A 21693-nucleotide genomic window follows, 5' to 3' on the forward strand; every position below is an offset into this window, starting at 1 on the left:
GCGGTACTTGGCTTGGTCTGGGCATAGGAGACTTTGCCACCGTAGTGGAAACTCTGTTTTCTGCTAAAGGGGAAATACTAGAATGTTCTATTCATCCCCTTTGCTATTAAATCTTTTTTATTGCATTCTTTGCCCCATTGGTGTGCGGGTAGTCCTCTAGCAACATACAAGAAATTATGTCTTTGCCCTAAAAAAGCCAGACGGTGGGTGGGGAAGTGAAGCAAACAGTAAATCATTAGCTGGAAATGACTTGAGTGATTGTTAGGCACAGACAGTCTTTGGTTACAGTTTGCATGTACATAGTGACGATAACTTGTAATCTAAGCAAAGCTAAAAGGCAATGGGGAGATTAATGGTGGGCTGGAGGAGGGAGTGGAACCAGGCCTTGTGAGGGAGGGTTAGCTGAGGCAGGATCTGTGGGTGTATGGTTTTACAGTACTTCAAGCCCATGTGCAAATACGTGTTACGCTAAATGAGTGTATGTGGGACATCTATTGCTGGCTGGCTAATGAACCACAACCATCAGCAGCAGTTGTTCGCTGCTCTTTTAAATGTGGCCTACGAATGAGTAATATCAGAGGAAATACAGTTTTAAGGCTGTGGTCAGAAGATACCTGACTTCAGCTGCTAATTGTTACCCAGTTTTGTGTAATAGTGGACAAATGATTTTCTCATGTCCTGTTTTTAATCGTCTTTTCTAATTTACAGAGATTGAGATGTTCAGCAACATATGTAGCATGCTCTATTTCTACGTTGTTAAAGGCCATACATACATATGTAAATAATCCAGGTATTGCCCAGTTATCTGAAAAGCCTTGGATTGCCTTCTCTGGGCACAGTTTTCCAAAGTGAAATTTTGCATTTTCTTGGCTTTCCTGCTTTAAGAATCAAAGTTTTAAATACTCACATAATACTTTACAGTTTGCTTGACTTAAATAATTTCTCACATCAGTAACAGCTCATCTGGAGACTAGGTTGAGCAGGACCTAGGTTACCTCACGGGATTCTCGTGTAGTCCTTCCTCCTCCTGACCACATGCTGTACCTCCCCTCAGGACCCACTAAGGTGCTCTGTAAGCAAAGCAGAGATGCTACAGAGCTTTGGGGAGTTAGACTGTTTTTTAAGGATAAGTCAAGGATAAATCAATGATGTGCCAGCGCTGTGAAACTATTTAATATGAAAGTGAACTACTGGAAATCGTCTTAGCAGTTCCTGCCTGTATTTTTTATTGCCAAAACTTGAGGCATGATATGGCTGAAAAGAAATGACCCAAAGCCTTTTGGATACTGTGAGGTTCTTCCACTTTCTCTTAGGCCTTCCTCAAACACACTTATAAACAAACTGGCCTACTGTCCTTTTAAGTTACTTTGTTTTGTTCTTTTGCTTTTATTCTAATAGTCAGTAAGTCTTATTTGTCTAATGCTTAGTCAGATTGCTTCCTCTTGTCTCTCCAAAGAGCATTAGATACTGAGGACTCCAACAGAGGTAGTTAAAGGTCTATTCAGAAACAACTGGAAGTAATTAGCCATCTAGAACTTGGCCAGTAATAAGGTGTGGTTAAAGGATGAGCTGAAATCCTATCCATCTGCTTAATGGGGTTCAGAGTTTTATTTTAAGGGTTAAGATTACCTATCAGTAATTTGAGAGAATAAACCCATTTTGGATGGTTTTCTTTAAGAAGAAACCTGTTATTGGTATTCTTTAAAAAAAAAAAAATGCAACTTGATGCTTTTAGTGTTCTACTTGCTTTGAGTGACAGCTAACAAAATACCAAAGAAATAACTACAGTAGTTTAATGTAGTAAAAAAGGGTCTATTTAACATTGGTTTACAGTCAGACACATTAGGATCTTCGTATGTTGAAAGGGATACCATACTCATCCTCACCTCAACTCTCCTAGGCAATTGGTTGGGGTTCATCAGTTCTGCTCCTCCCAGAGCAGAGCTGCCGTGTTCTTTGCATTAATCTCCACATTTGGGGCATCTGTTCCCGTGATTCCCTTTGTCTTGTGAGGTCCAGACCCTGCTCAGCCTGTGCTTTTTTTGCAGTCTTTTGTTTTTAGCAATTGTTAAACAAAGAGGTATTTAACTGTTGCCTTATTTAGCTTGAAAGGAAGTGTAGTGTGAGATCTACTAGTTTCAATAGGTTTTAACCCAGCCCATATTGAAAAGCCACAGTCTCTTTATTCCATTGATTCAAAGCTGAAGAAACCACGTTTGTTCAAACAAAAACCTCTGGGGAGAAGGATGGGTTCAGACAGTCATTTCAAGGCATCAAGCTATGATGGGGAAGTTATTTTTGAGAAACCTGTTTTAGTGCGATTGCAAAGTCAGACAACTTACTATATTGCTTACTCTGGGGTCACAATGTTAAAGTTGTCTTCACAACCATAAAGCTAGAAAGATGCTTTTGAAGAAGAGATATTTGACAGTACAATATTCCATGAAAAAAGTTTTACCTTGATATTCTACTCTCAACCAATTTGATCCTTCTCTGTCACACAAAATGGGACAGCAGTAAGGTCTTGATCCTGGAGGTTCCCAGGGATGTGACCCAGCAGATGGGATGTGTTACCTCTGAGTACCTGCACTAGGCTAAGTTCTAGTTACCCTTGCACTATTAAGGGCCTGCAACACCTTTGCTGATATTTTACCCGTAGAGAGGAAAAAGGTCACAATCTTCCAGTTTTCACCTACAAGAAAATGTCGAGAGAGACATCCTGCTTTCGTGTTCTTCTCGTGGTCCTTTAGCTGGCTGCACAAGAGCATGTGCAGTCTCACACGCAGCTCAGTGCCCTTGTGCAAACTTGCCTTTATGTGAGTCAGAGTGAGCTCCATTCCTCTGGTCGGGTGGCTGTTAACAGAACAGGAAGCAGGGCCTGTTGGGAGGATTTATTTTAAGAATCTGTTGTACAATTTTGGTTCCTTTCGGCTGCAGTGTTTGTTGTCGGCATATGGCTGTTCTCCTGGGGATGCTCTGAGTGAGCTGCACGGCTGTCATTGTTTCTCATTTGCCTTGCTGTGTTTCAAACTTACGTGTGGTTTCAGAGCGCTCTGCTGATCTACCAGGTCAAGCTCCTTGGGTGCTGATTCTCATGTGGTAACCATCACTACTTCACCCCAGCCGCCGTCGAACTTATTTGACTTTATTTAAAACTATTCCTGCTACTATACCAGTTTTTTTACCATGAAACATCTGTTCTTCAGGGAGCTTCTGCATGTACAATGCTTTGGGGAAACAATGTACAACACTTTAGGAAAAAGGTTTGTGAATAAAAGGCAGAATACTGCAGAGGGACATTCTGTAATATGACATGGGTGGTTTTGTTTTGTTTTGTTTTTGTGTGTGTGTGTTGTTTTGTTCAGAATTACCATTAGGAGGACCTTTTGTAGTCATTGCAATACTTTGTATGCTGCATAATTTTTTCTGAAGTGAGATGGTGTTATTATATAGAAGGCTTCAAGCAGTGAAGTTGCCCTTAGCATAGGAGTTTTGCTGCTGGTCTCTCGTAGCTCTTGGGGAATAGGCCATGAGTTGTTCTTTATCACCACTGTCTGGTGGGTGAACAATGCATTTTGAGTTATTTCTGTTATCCTCATGCAAAATGGTGGATAAAGAATGAAGTTACTGGCTTCAGTCATCAGCCATTTTTAAGAAAACTAAGATGGCTTACTCTGGTGCATTTTCCAGGAGTTGGACACATCATTCATTGCTCTCAAGACTTTCACGGTGGGCAGCACCTGTGGGCCTTCCATACCCACAGGCTTCCAAACAATATAGGCTTCTTAGCATGGTTCAAATTCACTTATACTCTCTGTCTTCTTGCAATACCTTCCACAAGAGTTTCCTTATATTATCAGGTTATTTGTTTCTTGTCCTTAATTACTACCTCTAAAAAATCATATTGTTTGGAGAGAAACAGGCCCATCAATAAAGGCAGAAATTGAAGGACAGTTGGCTGTGCTAGAGCTCTGAGAATCCAGAAGTGCTGTTTTTCTGAGTGTACTTAGCATTTTGCTTTGATGCTGTGGATCCTGTACAGTAAAGGGTGAATACAAAAGTAGAATATTGGTACTAGCCCAAAATTTCAGATGTTTATCATGTGATAGCTGAATTTCACATACCTGCAAAGCTGGGCTTGGGAGTCTACAAGAAAAGTTTTCTTTCAAGATTTTTGCTTTGATTTGGGTTGGATCTATACAGAAAATGTCTTGTGGCATATTATTTAAATTTTCACAGCTTTTTTCACCATCAGGAGATAAAGTTCCTGAAGTTCTGAGCCAGCAGAAGGAGGTGAAATAAGGTGGAATATGATCGTGTAGACAATTCCACACATGTTCAGATGTTTAGTGTTCAGATTTTGCCAAGTTTGAATAAATGTTTGGGCTGGCTCTGATGTCATCCAGAGTGATTCATCTGCTTCTTACCGTCTCCCAAGTGGGTGAATCACGCATATCTCCAAGACACACTATCAACATACACAGACAGAGATGCACTAGAAAACTCACTGTCCTGAAATCAAACCCTTTCCCTGTGAGTGACAACTAGCAGATACGTGGACAAGTACTTTCCTGGTTTTCTGCATAGTCCACCTTTGATTCCCTCTACCTAGAGAAAAGGTGAGGCGCAGAGGAGACCAAGCTAGCCTGTCAGAAGTGTTTCTTTCCTGATATCAAGCGCCAGAGTTAGGAAGATTATTTTCTCCTTCCTCCCAAGTCCCCTGGCTCTTCTTTTTTTTTTTTTCTTTCCTTGGCAGTATCCATTGGAGGAGACAGTCCTGTTTTGGACAAAACCTTGTTTCATTTCCCTCCCACCCCCTCTTTCTTTTTTTGTCCTAGACGAGAAAAGTGCATCATTTGAGGAATAAAAATCAAGTTTCTATTTCTACATCTGCTTTTCTCCCCGGGCTTTTATCTGTTGACTTGACTGATTTGCAGCCCTTCCTTCCCCCCTTGCTGTTAACTAATGGACTTTGGTACTAAGCCAGCCTTTCAGTGCACACCACCATGCCAACGAGAGTGTGTGCAGCTATTCTGTCTGCTTCGGAAGGCTACAGATGCGGCCAGACCTAGAACAATTCCCGTATTGATCCCGTGCTTGTCAGTTAATCCGTCATAAGGCATGGGAATCCTAGCCCCTTCCACATCTGCTTGCATAACTGCAGGGGGAAAACCAATTCTCTGAAGCTCTCACCAGGAAACAAGAAAGCAAAGAGAAATGGGAGCTTGCTGGGAGAGAGGGCTGCAAAGCTGCTGGGCCGGCGGGCCGTGAGATCGCCTACCTGCTCCACCCTTTCCCCCCCTCTCCTTTTCATCCTCCTGCAGGTCAGCAGGATCAGGTTTATGTTAGCGAACCATGAAGCTTATCAAATAAATGCTGCAGCAGCAGGTGTTTGGCTGTCTCCACAGGCCAAGTCTAACAAGGTTGATATTGTGTCTGTGGCCAAAGTAATGCAGTAATTACTTTTCTGGGCTTGGAACCCCCTAGAGGTTTCTGGGAACCAGTTAGAAAAACAAACCTTACTAAGAGCAGGGGATTTTTAAAAAGAACAGTAGTTCTGCCTGTGCCAGAGGAGAGGACAGGCTCTCTGAGCGCAGTGCCCGCTTTTCCTTTAGCTCGCCTCACGCCGCTGGGGCCGGGGCAGAGGCCGCGTGCTCGAGGGTGGCTGCTTGCCTCTGGGCGGGCACCTCACTTTGGCCCGAAGTGCCATGTGGGATGGCAGCTGCTTTCTGTAAGGACCTGAATGTGGTGCTGCAAGAACAAACCCCAGTTAGGGGGCCCTTCGGTGCTTGCAATTCCAGTGATATAATTCAATTTGACTTACAAATTAGGAGTTATACAGCATAGCTTTCCCACTGCTGTGTGTTTGTTGCTTTTGAGCATTTCTCTCCCAAGTTATGAGTGCAGAAACTGAGGTTCTGACAGTGATGCAGCCTAATTTCACTGAAGGATGAATGTGATTGCAGAGCACAGCTCTGCTGTGCTGTACCCGTTCGTCTCAGGTAATCTGTCCCAGGCCAAGGAGGGGAAAGTTAAAACAGGGCCACACAGCGGTGGCATTTTGAGGCAGCAGTCTTCATCATTACTTTTGAGAGGATATTGTTCCTTTAGGCTAAAGCTTTTTCTGTGAAGCTGATTACTGCAAATGTTAATGCTGGAGTGGAACAGCAAGAGTCCATTCAGGACTGAGGTGTATGGCAAGGTCAGAAAGAGGCTGAGGCATGTTAGGATTGGTGTTGTGGTGGCAGAGCTGTGTATGAGAACCTCACACATGACTTATCAGTGTTCACCTGAGTGTAACCAGACATGAACCAGAATGTATTTGCTATTAATATTACAGCAGTGATTTTTTTTTTTAACTTTTGTAATTAGAAGAATGTGCCAGCTTGTGCGTGTGTGTGTGTTCTGGCAGGGGAACGATGCAAGTGCTTACAGTTTCCATATGAAAGCGAGAGCATGCCTTTTCTAGGCCCCAAACAGTTACAAAAGTACCTCATAAAGCTCAAGAAATAATGGCAAAGAAGGAAACAAGTGGCAGCAGATTAGGCCAAGATATTTTATGTACTGTGATATTTTGTGTAGTCATCTGGAAAGAAACAGAAGAGACCTTTTGAAGATCATTGATTGGAAACAATCTTTATTACTGATCAAGTTCATCTTTGTCAAAAGGATGGTTATTTAAATATTAGGCATCATTTACTCCCTGGCACGAAACTGATTCAAAGACTTGACCTGATGTATCAGCTGCTAAATGGCGCATTAGATTAGATAAGGGAGTTGGAATGTATTTGATGTTAATATTACATCCCTACATACCATCCAAAATCTCTCTTCATTTATCGTCTAATGAAATATATTACCCCAGTATAGGATGTCATCTGTGTGCTCTGTAGAGTCTTCTGAAGGATGGGGATTGGCTTGGATATTGCTTTTGCTTTTACTGCATTTTTTTTTTCCCAATAGAAAAAAAAAATGCTATTGGCTATAAAGAAATGAAAACACATTGAAGTTTTCAGGAATTGGTAATGGACAACAGAGTTCTCACCTAATAAGTGTGCATTTAAATCTGGGCTATATCAGAAAGAAGAAACTAGTGTGAAGAGAAATAATTTCTTTCCATTCTTTAATGCAACAGATTATTTCTGGCCTTTTAATATAGAAATTAACAACATGAATGGCGTTACATGAACCCCTGCAAAGACTCTCTTCTTAAATAAAATAGCTAATATTGTCATTTTTCATTGGATTCCCAAAACAGGGTAATGGTGTGATCTACTTGGTAGGATGAGAAAAGTAAGGAATTTGCTTTAGCGCATTTATCACTTAAATCATTCTTTTTTTCCTTGACTAGGAAGTTCTATTCCTCTGTGGCCCAGGCTCATCAACTTTTTTTTTTTTTCCTGCCCATTTCTGCTCATGGTCAAAACAGTTAAAATCTTCAGAATTCTTCTTAAGCCCTTAATACACCATGTGATTTCTGACCGCACTAGAACTCAGATCTCATTGTAACATATATGACAAGGAGAAGTGAGGAGAAGTGATTAACATTTTAGATATGCTGTAGCTTTTCATAGTATTTTGTAAGCCTGTGATGAATATCAGTAGTTGTTGTTGATCACTTACTAACATAGTATGTGCATATATTTTGTATTTGGGAGCCAATACTGATGTGACTGTGAAGTATGCAGAGAGGTTGCCTAACCAGAGGTTTTGTTCTGGTCAGTATTGCGTATAAAGCTTTTAAGTACAATTCGAACATTCAGTGTTGCTTGAATGGCTTGTCATATCCCTCCCAAATGCTTTTGCATTCCCAGCATGGACAAATTTGTTTTAGTGACCTGCTTTCAATTAAAAAATGATAAAATGGGCCCTTGACATGTTTATCATGAACTGTTTTCAAGTGCTCATATATTCCGAAAAGTAAATCTGAGGCAATAGTTGGAGGCGCTTACTAAAACATGCAGATACAAACTCTTAGAATAAGAATTCACTGGGGAGTCTGTCTTGAACAACTGCTTGTGCAGAATAGCTTCTTGTCATCCTCAAGACAACTGGTTACCACTGTGATTTAATATCTCTGGAGATGGTGAGACAATCTTTAGGAAACGTATTCCGCAGAAAATTACTTAGTACTAATAAATTAGTCTGATTAACCTTGGGAATGCATACGAAACTATTCAGTGCTTACCGTGAATGGTGTGAGACTCAGTATAACTTTGAGTTCCTGTATTTAAAAGACTCAAATAAAATTTCAGAAAGTTCTAGATGGAACGGTGAAAGTTTCCCTGTTGACTTTTTTGAGTCTGAACTGTCTTATAAATTGATCGTGCTGTTCATGCTAAATACCTAGGAATTTTGACATCTATTATACAGACAATATATGAAGTCTGTAGTATTAGTAGGAAGCCCAGTGTATCTGGAAAACATATAATCCAGTGTTCCTTGTTAAACTATTGAGTCTGTCTGTTTTCCTCTCCTTCTGAAGTTGTCTTGCTCAAAACTCTCACTTCAGTCTGTTTTTCTCTGGGTATCTTTTCTGTGCTAGTTTTTAAGGAAGTGGCAAGAATATTAAAATATATCTATCAATCTGTATGTATATGTGTATATTTTAGATATATATGCATTAGTAAGACTTAAATAAATAAAATTTTCCTTATGCTTTTTAGAATGATGGTCTTAGGCCACTGGTAAGATTCCTGTTTCCCAATCCTTTAATACATTGTAAGTTTAATCAAGGTGTATCAAGGTATACCCTTGGCTAGGGGAGGGTACTTGGGAAAACAAAGGGTAGGAATGTCAGAGATATGAGGTTTTTTAGTATGTTTCCATTAAACCATATAGAAAGAAAGCAAATGCAAAAGAAGGCTAAAGGAAAGTGAAGAACATAAGGGGAAAAAAATAAAATGACAGTACCCAAACTGAAAGGCCATCAAGGATAGAGAATCTTCTGAGGAACTCTGAAGGGTGGGGAATGGAAAACTGGAATTAGGAGGGGACCTGAAAAAGTCAGGCCTAAAGCTTTGTCCATGCTGCCAAAAAAATCTATTTTGCTCAATTTTGGCTAAGCAAGATAAACATTTTTTCTGGCATGTGTAGGTAGTGGCCCAAATTTGTTTGTTACAAGTGGGTTGAAAAAAATCTTCCAAAAATGCTTTTGCCTCGTCTAGTGAATTGTGCTAACTCATATTTTTACTTTGAGTTAAACAAATTTGGCCCCACAGAGACAGGCCAAACACCAAGGCAGATCAGACACAGTTGGATTTCACAGCTGTTTTTAAATTCTGTGGTTTTAGCTCTGTGGATGCGGCTTAACTGCAACATCCCGTCAGAGCTCACAGGGAAGGAGCACCCCAAGGTAGCATTCTCCAACTGTGCCAAACTTCAGGAACAGCCTACAAAGAGAGATTCAGCTCTTAAAAATCTCGATGTCTGTAGCGTAAAATCATGACAAAAATGCCCACAGCAGGCTGTGTAATACACACACACAACAAAAAAGGAAAAAAAAAAAAAAAGGACACAGTTAATCTGAGAGTACTTGTTCTACAATGTGTTGTGTGTTTCACTCCATTTTGTACAACTGCAGTGGGGCTGGGTCCTAGGGTAGGTCAAAAATCTGCTTGGAAAGGTGGCAGAGGGGAAAAAAGTGGCTGAATGTTGCCTTTGCCTTTGGTTTAATGACAGTTTGGTACTTGCTTAGAGTTGGCCTAAGTAGTGTTTGTTGCCTGGCGCATGCCACCAAGGAGCTCTCCTGCTGGGTGAGGCCTAGCAAGTGCAGACGTTTGACTGGGGCCTCGTAAGGCCATAGTCAGGTTTCACTACTGCTGATCTCACAACTTATGGTCACCAGCAGATGGCCAGCTGAAGGCCAACTTCTGCATTAGTTCTGGTGCTCATCTAACCCCACAGGGCATCGACTAAAGGAAGTCAGAAATCTGTACAGACCTGTACTTTTGGTTGGTTGACTACATCTACAAATTCTGCTGCACTTGGCATGCTGAGAAGTCCTCTCTCTGGATTTCAGGCAGTCTAATAACATCTACAGGAACTCTCTTCTCTACTCAGTCATCTATTTTCACTCATTTTCTGTGACCTCACAGATGTTTGAGGACCCCTACCTTTTTTCAGACTTGGCTGAAAGCAATCAATGGCTGAAAAGGTTATATAGACTGGGATACAGAATGTGATTGCAAAAGTGTTGTCTGTGTAGAAAACCAGACTACAAAAGAACATGATAAACAGCATTAGGGGGAAGGCGACACAGCTGTATTATTTGACTCTGCTGACTGCAAACATGATTTTAGCATTTCTTCTTTCAAGCAGTGCCTTAAAGTCCTACTTGCTTCTATTCAACAGGATGTCACAACTTGAACCTGTTTGTTTTAGTTGAGCTGACAAAAGACTGGACTTATAAATGGAGATCTAACTCTCTTTATCTCAGTTCCAGTGCATGCAGAAGAGCTCATAAGGACCTGTTAAACTGATTCTGGCCATTAGAAATGTGATATATGTCCCTGGTCCTTAGCTGACAGTGCCCCACGGGACATAGGGCATTATTTTTGGATAGCTAGCTAAAGGCATCTTCGTCTTATTTACCACTGTTTTCTCTGGCTTGACTCCATTGATATATAATTGGAGGAACAACGAAGAATTGAGCTACTGAGCCTGATTTTTCTGACAGACAGACTACCTACAGAACTTTGTGCTGTTGTTGGTTGTTTCGTAATAACATCTGGGACCCCTGTTCAGTATCCAGAGCCCCACAATGTAAGGCGCTGCTTACACGCAAAGAATGAAAAGATGTCCCATGCCCTTTCTGACTTCAAATGTGGTTTATGGTTCGTCCAGCAACTCAGTATGTCAAACAACACCAAAACTCATGGCCAACAAAATCATAAACCATTTGAAAACAAACTCAGCTTAAAGAGACCACATGAATCACCGTGTAAATGTTGTTCAGTTGTACACTGGAAACACTCCTGACTTCTGATTGGCATGTTGATGAATTCCTACAACCGACATCATGTGACAAAAGGGCTAACCCAATATCCAGTGTTTCCTAAGTGGTCATAAATGGGATCACACTTCTTTATGAGCTCTCAGAAAGGGAAAATAGATTTTAAATTGCAGTATTGGCAAATAGAAAGGGCAGAAGGGGAAAACCAAGAACATCTCTAGTTACAATAAGTGCCCAAAACCATAGAATGAATACCAGTGCTTTATGAAAGAGTGCTGCAAACAATTTGAGCAGTCCATTTTTCTTACAGAATTTTCTAGCCATAAGCCATTCACTGTAGTTGAACAGTGACCACCAGTCCTTGCCAGCCAAAGAGAAAAAGGGGGAAAAAACCTTTGTGCTTAAGTTGTTGTGGTCCTTTCTGGGCTTGCAGGAGTTTTGCAAATCAGTGTTCACAATCATTCAGTCATTCATTCTGTATTCAGCAGTGTCCTTGACCATACCCCCTGCCAGTAACAGGACCTTTAAGTCCAAGAGAGGAGAGAAACAACTTTTTTTTTTTTTAACCAACTAGCAGAGGATGTGCTGAGCCAAAATAGAAATAGCAAGGTCAGGTCAGGGCAAGGCCCTGCATTTCATTAGCCAGGCCTGGCTAGGAGTGATTAAATATGTACAAGAGGCTTTGAATAGATCCAGGGAGGGAGGATGATATTGTGGAATACAGAAAAATCATTCTTTGGTGCTGTCAACTGACTAAATACAGGATGGTACTTAATTAGAGAGATAAAAGGAATTTATTTTAATTATTTTAATTTTGTAGAAGAGAGAGATTTTATTTTATTTTTCTGCTGAGTGTTTTGTAAGAGAGGGAGAAGAGGATCTGGTCAAAAAGCCTGGCTTAACAGAATCCAGACAGCCTCGAGGTACATGTTGACCTAGCCTGCAGTTCTCATGAATGCAACTTGATCGAGACCCAGTAAAAAGAACAAAATTACACTGGCAATGGAATCAAGGCCCTGTTAAATTTTGGAGGTGCTCCGGGTAGAAACCGATGACCTTCTGAGCACATTGGACTGCCTGTTTCATTAGACATGTTAGAAAGAATTTGAAAAGAATGGAGCTTTGAAGCAGAATAAAGTACTGTGTCAAGTGGTGCTTTGGCTGCCCAGCTTGAATTTGCTATTGGGATTGCCTGACTTAACTGACATTTTATAGCTGTATTGTAATTCTTGTATGACAATTGCATTGTTGCATAGGCACCTAGGCACTGAATGCACACTGTTTGCAGTCCTTTTCCATAGAAACTAGCTGCCCAGCTGGTAGAAATGACAATGCATTTACGTTTGTCCAGAGCACTAACAATAATGTCTTTGCAGAACTTCCAAGGGCTCTTTTCTTAAACCAGGTGTAGGAATTTGGATCTCAACTTTATACCTCTTCTGGGAGATGATTCCTCCAATGGCACAGCACTCCTTACTCTTGTGTTGGAAGGTCGGCTCAGAACCAGCTAGGAATTTCTGTATGCTCACTTTTGCATGAATCTAACTTAAAAACCGTGAAAGACTAAATGTAGTTATATTTAAGGAATTTCTTTGTCTGGACACCAGTGTATTCACAGACTGGTATAAAGATAACTGTATTTCAATCAGTATTTGTACACTGGTTCTCGTTAGCTAAATACTGCATTTTTCATCCTGGTCTGGTATATCTTAACTACACAAGAATTATTTTCTTGGTCAGTGCCAGATCTTCATTGCCCTGTTACAGTAAATAAAGCTTATAAAAAATCTTTTGGTCTTCTGAAACTTTTGACAGTGGAGCTGACATTATTGGTTTGATTTATATGTTTTCTTGCTTAGATGTCAGATTGACAGCCCTGGGAACAAAAATACTCAGATATTGCCCAAACACGCAGCATACTGCAAACTTTGCCAACCTTTCACAGCGATAGTATCTTGATCCTTGAGCGTGAGAGCATATCTAAGCCTTCAGAAGGCATTCAGTGCTGAACCCGATAGAGCCTAAGAAGTACTTTTTGTTAGATCTCATCATAATTCACGAAGGTAAACAATGACCGTGAGGTTCTTTTGTATAAAGCAATTGAACAGCCAGCCTGCCAGCAATAGCCTGGAGTTGGAATTAACAAGACCTACGTTTCAAGCTGTGGTAACTTTATCCTAAATGATTGCAGATCCTATTTTCAATCCCATGAATGAACACTTGCCCCTGGTTGTTATATCTAGGCCAGTTGTTCCACTACCAGTAACGATCGTCGGTTGTGGGCCTGGAAGTTTAGGTTGCACATTCTTGGGGATTTCTAAACTAGCACTAGTGTAAATTTAGTCTCTGAGGCTTGGTTAGAAGCAGTATTTGTCAATATATGGTTGCTGAATCAACATTGCTGTTACCATGTACCCATCACAGCAAGTTCTAACTGCTGACTGATTGTGAAACTTCTCGTTCTTTCTCTGACCCTTCCCACATCTGCTCCTCTTCTCCTTTAGAGGTTTTCCCTCTCCTGTTTCTCTAATACATTCCCTTCCCTTTATCTTCTCTCCATCCACTCCTTTTCCATTCTTTACTCCCTTCTTTTGTTAATTCCAGTCCTTTTGCCTGTCCCCATTCCTGTTTCTCTCTGCTTTCTCGCATTGCGTTTTTTCCTTCATCTGTCCCCAGTTTTTTCTCGTTTATTCATCTTCGCACTGCCTCCTATCTCCCTCTTCTCATTGGCACATGGAATAAACAGTGCAGCTACGATGAGACAGATGCTATTTACCAGCACTGTATTAAGCTATCCTGCATCATTCCTCTTTCTTGTCCTCATAGTTGCTTGTTACCAATTGCCTTAACGGTGACGTAATTAATATGCCCGATTTTATTTTTTTCCTTCCTTTTCATTAGAAAGAGAAGGAGGGGAGGAATAGGGATATACTTATTTGTCCTTTTCTCCTCCCCTGAAGCCAAGGCAGTTTGACTGTGGCTTTTTTTCTGCGCATAAGAAGGGGTAGAGGCCCTGCCTTGAAAAACTTGGCTTTTTCCTCCCTTGAGGTTTTCTTCCAGGCCCTTTTTTAAGTGAATGGAGAGGAGTGATTTTCTTGTATCGCCAGCATTCTTTTCTTTCCCTCCTCCCCTCGGCGCAGTCACGTCCCTAATTAATTGAATTCCCTACTAGACCTTTTGTGAGTCATTTCAATTACCCATTAGTGAAGCAGCCTGGGATTTCTGCTGTTTTCACTCATCTTCCTGGAATTTCTCTTCCCCTCCCTCCCCCCCTTCCCCTTTTAGTCACTCTGGTCTGTGAAAAGCATTAGATGGACTTCAGTGCCGAGTGCCTATATTGTTTGCAGGCCCAGCTGCATACTTCCACACTCTGCCTTGTGCGTCACAGCTATTCATCTTGTTTTGTACTTGGCTCTGCTGCAGATGCTGTAAATATGGTAATTTTAGATTCCCTGATTGGAAAGGGTTGCAGGGCGGGTCTAAGTGGTAGGAACACTGTTTGATTTACACTAGTTCATTCTAGTTTCACAGAGTTTGGGGTTTCAAGGATACAGCTGAAATAAAACATGTTTTTAAGGGCAGTTTCTTTTTTAGGGTTAGGAGATGGATAAATGCGAGGTTAGCTTTGCTACTTGCATGCAAAAGTGCTGCCTCAGAACCTCTAGGGAGGCTGTAAAGAAACAAAACGAGCAGGAGATATCACCTCAGATTATGTAGGATGCCTTTACACGTGAATTGCTGCAAAATGTTTATAGTCTGAAAACTGCAAAAATGAAACTGTGAAAGGAAATACGGAACTTGACAGAAATGCCATCAGTACTGAAGTACTGTAGACATATGGCAATCCCTGAAGGAAAGAATTAATGAGCTGCTTATTTCTACAAGATTTTGGAAATACTGGGTAGGACTGTACCAGATAACATACATTATATTTCTGAGGAATAGGATGCAACTTTGGGCAGTGATAAAGCCAGCTTGCAAAAATTATGATGGATGCAGTGACTGCCTGAAATTTGATGTCTGGAGAATCACATTTCTGTTCTGAAACTGAGTTTGTACAGCACGTGAATCTTTCAGACTCAGGGTAATTCTGAAATAATACAGACATGCAAACAGCATCACCAGGAACCAGCATGCCGGAAACATGCCCCGCACATCCAATGTTACAAAAGTAATTCACAGTGCTCAAACTATTACGATGCTTTCATATTATCATGATACTCGGCCCTGAGAAATTAGAGTACTTCATGAGAGAAGTGACTTTCGATAGTCAGGCTGTTGTGAGGAGGCTCCTTCTCATCGCTTCCCAGGGGGGTCTCATTTGTTGGACTGACAGGAAGTAAATTTATGAGGGTTCCCTGGGCATCGGTCTTTGTAGTTGGTTTATTTTTTTCCTATCTCTTTATCCAGTCAAAGGAGAGAGGAAGGTAACAGTGTGAAAATACTGCTTGTTACAGACACAATGTTTGTAAGAGACCTCGTCCAGCCTGGTCTTGAACACCTCCAGGGATGGGGCATCCACAGCTTCTCTGGGCGAGTACCATTTAATGAGGGCCTGTACCATTTTGTCTGAAGTACCAGGTCACGGCAGCACCTTTTTTAAGCGGTCTCTCATGTTACTCTGTTTCTTTGCACAGATACCATTGCTAGTGTCATGTTAGAAGTTTTCATGATTTGGCAGGCCTTACCCCTTTTTATTTTGTATGTATCTTCTGAAGTCTTCCATTGCAGAGTTAGCCGGGTGAGGGCTGCTACCCAGCTGTTGGCCTGCCGCACTGGCCTGACGGGCAGCAGTGTTTGAAGAGCTGTGGTCCTGCTGTCACTGCACCAGATGAGGCATCCAGTGTGTGCTGGCGGGTACTGGCGGGTACTGACTGAATTACGTGAGCTCCAGGTGGCTTTCTGCATCTCTCTATAGGAACTCTTTCCTTTTCCTGAGAGTGCCCGGAGGGACAGAGAAGCACTACACTGAGAAAAGAAACCATTTTTCACAGCACAGGACTGCGTGCTGTGCCCCCAAAAGGCATGAGGGACACCCAGAAGAACAACTGGATGCCTCAGGGATGGCTGCACTGTGCTGGGGAGCCTCTCCTGGTCACTTGATCACCTGGGCTAACTCTGCAGTACAGGCAGGACAACAGAGACTTTTTTTTTTTTTTTTTTTTTTTAATCTTAGACATTCTGGCTCTTGTAGCACTGGGAGCATATCACATACTCAATAGGTGAAAAATTTGTTAGCCCTTCCATGCCAAAATGCATCTGAATTTCATTTACCTTATGCAGGGCCTAAATTCTCCTCCTGTAATATTATTAGAGCTCTTTATATGGTATTTGCCGTTGCAGAATGCTGCTCGGCTCTTACAAAGTACTGCTGTTTTGCTGCAGAGCTGTTTGCATCCCAGTAGTGGTAAAAACCTGACACAAACTTAAATAATCTAGTTAGTTCAGTTGGTTAGTGAAGGGGCTACAGAAATTTAAGTTTATTTTACTCATAACTTCTCTTGGAGTTTTCACAGATATGTCTGTGCGTATAAATAAATCCACAGCTCCTGTAACATCCGTTCTGCTGTGGAATTATTTTGGACTTCCAGAGCTCTGGGCTGTAAAACTCCCTAGAGCTTTCTAGGTTCCCAATTACAGGTTACTTTCATTGCTATATCTCTTCTGAGAGAGCAGCAAGAAAAATGTTGATTGTGTTACATTTTCTCGAACAACTGAACAGTCACGGACTTTTCTGTTTTTAGTTCTGTTTTGATACACAAAAACCAGATTTAGAATACCATGCTGGCTGAATCTCTCTGCACTTCAAAAAGCAGATGATAAAGATGATTTTAATTCCCCCTGTCTCAGGACTATCCAAGGGACTGGTTCAATCCCTGTACACATAACACATGCTAGTGGCTGACCTAGCATATGCCCATTTATAGCAGTTCGAGCAGCACCTTCTCCCTCCTCAGCAATGGATCACTGCTCACACTCCAGATGAGGTGCGCTGTTTGGACAGGGAGCAAAACGTGTAATCTGAGATTCACAGTGTGCCAAGTTAGTTTTCAAGGAGCTTTAATGGCTAGCAAATGTACTGCTAGCTAATACTTAGGTTATGGAAGCACACCCATAACAGGTGAACAGACAAATATCATCTGCCCTATATCTTCTCCATTGTGTGCTGGCTAATTGCTTGTTGGGTTTGAGGTGGAAGTGGTCCTTTGGGTGGGATTTGCCAGAAGAAAAGGAATGGTACATGTGTGTCATCCCAAGAAGAATATTCAGCCATGTGGTTTGTAAGTTATCTCTGCTCTGTACAAGTGGTTGGTCACTCCTCTGAGCTGTGGAGCTGAGGGCCGGGTGGCCCCAAGGTGTGTCAGTAAGTAGGGAGAGAAAAGAAAGGTAGGGTTAGTAACGGGTACGAAGGAGATCAAGGAGAAAAGAATGAATAAAAAGGGGGCATTCAGGGAAAGAAAGGATGATGTAATGATGGGGAAGAGAAAATCTTGGTAACTGCATTATTTTTGGAAAAAGGAGAAGGGATCAGATTAGCATAATCGGAGAGATCAGGGATGAAGAGCTGGTTGACAAAGACCAAGCATTTAATCATGACTCTTTGGGTGATCTGTTGTTGGGTTTGAGATCAAATGAGGTTAGATATATTATTAATTTACGTAGGCCAATTCATGTAAAATACACACTCCCAAATATTTGCAAAGCAGGACTTAATACTGTGTAGCGCAGAGAATTCTCAACTCCTCCTGAACCTTCCTAACACCTTTCAGGATCTGCTCAAGACTTTATTCCCAAATTCATCTTGCTTGAATACCACCCTCAGCCCCACTGGCAGCTGCTCCCAGCTCTGAGTTGCTCAGCGCACACGGCAGCTTTCAGGGGTTCAAGCTTCATTCAGATGCCACTTGGAAGTAGTGTGGGATGTACCTGCACAGGGTGAGCCCGTTGCCAACTGTTGTCCTTCCCCTACCTGTTGCCACATTGCCATTTAATGCATGAGAATGACATTGAAAAGTGTATCTTACCTGGTGTCCTAAACTGGGTTAGTATTTGAGCATGAGTTAGTACTGGAGCCAGTTAAATCCAGAATTTCCGAAATCACAATTCTGTATCTATTTCTTCTATGGAACAGATGTCTAATCTAGTCCAGTCCCGCTGTTGGGTTGCAAATGGCAGGCTGCATTACGTGTATGAAACACAGTGTTACCATGCGGGGCATTTAACAGGGCATGCATTTTGCAAGGAGAAGGTGGGAAAGAGCTCCTGTGAGTTGACTCCCTTCCTCATCAATAAGTTGGAAACAAATTATTTCTTTACAAAATAAAGTATTGATCCTACCTTTTATTGATATATATATATATATATATATATAAGCAGCTAGGTGGTGAAAGTATGGCCTAGTCACCCATTTTTTTCTGCAGTTTGTATTTGATTTTGCAAACTCTTGGTACTTGGAGTGGGTTAGATTGCATTCCCCTCTCTGTTATGTTGTGTGCTTAGAGGGGTCTGTGTGGGCCATCATGCGCGGCTCCCATGAGATCCCACATCTGGTAAAAGATGGAGTGTATGACCCCACTCACAGCCTCCTCCTTACCTCCAGCCTCCCCCCTCCCCATCATCTGAGAAGGTTAAACTAAAAGCAACATCTATAATGGCAAAGGTCCAAGTTTGAAATGTGGCCATTGTATGCGTTCAGTTCAAAAACAACATATCAAGGCGAGTGCAGCCCTTACAAGTAGCACCCCTGGGCCTTCTTTTATTCCAAAGCAGAGATATTTACCCAAGGAAAAGAGGGAAGTGACGGGGTAACAGAGTACACATGTTGTGAAAATATGCAGGCAGAGACTGAAGAAAAAATAACATTCTGCCACAAGTAGCTGCCTTGTTCCTCAACTTTTTTTTTTTTCCTTCAGATTAGAACCAGCCATTTCTTGTGCTCTTTCAAGCACCTTCTGTGGTTTCCTGACAGCTGGCTGGAGAGGATTGAAATCTGGCCTGAAAAATGGGCTATGGGTCATGTTATTTTCAAGAGAAGAGAAGCAAAAATTCCCATAATGGTCAAAATTCATAGGTTTCAGCTTTGATTTTTACTTGTTTGTTTGTTTGTTTGCTTAGAAAATCGGTGGATATTTTAACATATAACTTTAGTTAAAGTAATTAATAAAGAGCAGCTAGAGAATCATCTCTTCCCTCAGATTGATTTATGATGGAAAGCAAGGTTTAGTGTGGAGTCACAGCCTGTGCTTTTGCGTGGGAGTGTGAGAGGAAGAGTGTTCAGATGCATAAAATAGTATGCTGCTTTTTTCTGGAAGTATTTTGTTGTGTTGTTTTTGTTTTTTTCCTAATAATGTGATAACAATTCTCATGTAAAAACCACTTCATTAACAGAAAGTGAAGCCTGCAGGCTGGTATTCTTGCTGCTGGCTCTCCTGAGCCTGAACTGACCATACCAATACATTCCCAGCTTTACGTTCAAGCAAGCGCTTTCTGTTAGGAGCTATAAACCTTTCTTTTCTTCTGTTCTTTGGTGAACAAGTTCTTTTTCTCAAATAGTTTTCAGAGAGAATGCTTAGTTCACAGAAGTGCTAACTTACTTGACCAGCATTTTAAGGCAGGGGCTTCCTCTTGGGAACAGGGTGGACAACCCCGCAACCAAAGGGCACAGCCCAGAACAGTAGTGCTGTCAGCTGGGCTTAAGGAAAGAAAGGAAAGAAAGCAGAAGCAGGGTGAGAGGTACAAGAGAAAAACCTCCGTAGGAGGCAGCAAGTAGGTAAATCCAGCTATCGTGCCCTGCTATACGGAAAGAGCCAAGTAGTCCAGCAGAAGTCCAACTGGCTGTACAGTGTGAGGAAAATACAAGTGTTGGTTTGACTTGTGAATGGACAAAGGAAAAAACAACCCCAGGCAGTGGCAGAGCACACCTGGGACAGGTACAGCAGCACTGGGAGAAGAGGGACTGCACTCGTGGAGAGCTGGGGCCACACGACCTGAGCAGCAGTGCATGCTCTGCAGCAGCAGTGTGGGCGTGTGTTCCTCCAGGATGTCCTGGGAGCAGCTTTCTTCTCTTTGCTTTAATAACGTGTTAAAATCCTTCCTGTTGGAGGGCTGGATTGGAGAGTACTCTCTGCATGGCAGAGTCTGTCCACAACACTTCAAGAGACTCATTTAATGGCAGTTTTAACAAGGGTGGTGGGGATTTTTGTGTGTTTGTCGGTTGGTTGTGGTTGTTGCTTTTTTGATATGAACCAACATTCTTTAAGAACTGGAATAGAAACCCATTGCATTCAGTTCAGTGAATAGGGTGTTTTTTAATGGGTTAATCTGATAAAAATAATCACCCATTCTTAATCACAATTAATCACAATTATGTCTTTGAGAATGAGAATAAGCAGCACAGTCTAATGGGTAGAAGATGTTGATGGACACTAGGAACGCCTTAGTTCTCATGTCTGCTCAGCTTTGCACTTGTTGAGTGACTGGATAACATAAGTAAATGCTTTCAGCCAGTAGATAATTCTGAAATACTTCTTGAAAATGTGTGGGATATAGCATTTGGAGAGTTTGGAAAATGTCAATTTCCATATTTCTGCTAATTATTTGTGACAGTGTATCATACTCCATAGTGTAAAAGAGATTTGTTAAATTAACTGAGCAGATGAATGGGTCTCTTCAAGTCCCCTCATGTCCGTGCTACAAATGATAAAAGCCCACTAATAAAAGATGAAACTAATTCAGGCATTTCTCATCACGTCACTGAGTTGCACTGGTTTATGTGAAGCTGTGCCCTTCATTACTGGTTTGGCTTACTATATCCAATGTATTTATAAACAAAACTTATAAATACAAGATGTATAAGTGAGGTCTGCTCTCATAACCTGTCTATATTTTCAGTAGGGATTTCTGCTCCAGAGGTACAAACATCATTGTGAAATGATATGTTTTATAGTCTTCAGCTGTAGAATGAGCCCTTTCAGTGGTATGAAGTCTACTACATTCACACCAGAAAGTTGACTTGGCTCCTGGAAGTAGCATTGAGTGCCAAAACAGATTACTTCCACTCTATAACCAGTTTTCACCTGTTTTTGTGTACGAAGGCATTAATGAAAGAATTCTTCTTGGTATGGTTTAATGGTTAGAGGAAGGTAGTGCAATTCAAGGCTTTGCTAGGCAGCCACTCAGGTACAAAATGGGATTGTTCTGCAAACCACAGCAAACCTCTTAAACTGTCTGTAAAGTACTTTCCCAGTCAGAAAAATGGGTGCAAGAATATTACCACTTTGCAGGCTTTGTTACTTAGAAGCTGTTTGTAGAGACTTAATGCATTTTTTGTAATCACTAACTATTCTTGTAGTGTGAGTTTTTTTTTACAGTCTCTTTTTTTCTAGTTTTTGTATGATTGGCTACCGTAGCAATGTTTTTCATATGACATACTGTACTCGCTATTGTTTGAAATCGCCATTAGAACACTTGACAATAACGTTTTCTTTCCTAACTGGTTTGTATTTTTTCCAGCACTGATTTTTTTTTTCTTTCCTGTTTATCTCAAGTAGCTGGAGGAAAAGGACACATTGCGTCAAGGCTGATAGGACAAGAATCAGACCTACTGTATGTGCTGGTTGTATTCAAGGCTTACAAGCACTTCCTTTCTCCTCCCCCATAGCCAAAGCCTGCTCTGCTCCATTCTTTGGAGCAGGCAGGATATCGAGCTTCTACCCTTTGAAGTACTGGGAGACCAAGGT

At 41.4% G+C, this 21693-nt stretch overlaps 1 protein-coding gene across 7 annotated transcripts in view; it reads left to right on the forward strand.

Annotated features, from left to right (window-relative positions):
• RAD51B (RAD51 paralog B) overlaps positions 1–21693 on the forward strand; it is a 383679-nt gene that overhangs the window by 278181 nt on the left and 83805 nt on the right. The gene's annotated exons all lie outside the window — the stretch shown is intronic.

The sequence above is a fragment of the Anser brachyrhynchus genome (genome assembly GCF_964034855.1).
Source record: "Anser brachyrhynchus genome assembly, chromosome: 5".
Lineage (NCBI taxonomy): Eukaryota > Metazoa > Chordata > Aves > Anseriformes > Anatidae > Anser > Anser brachyrhynchus.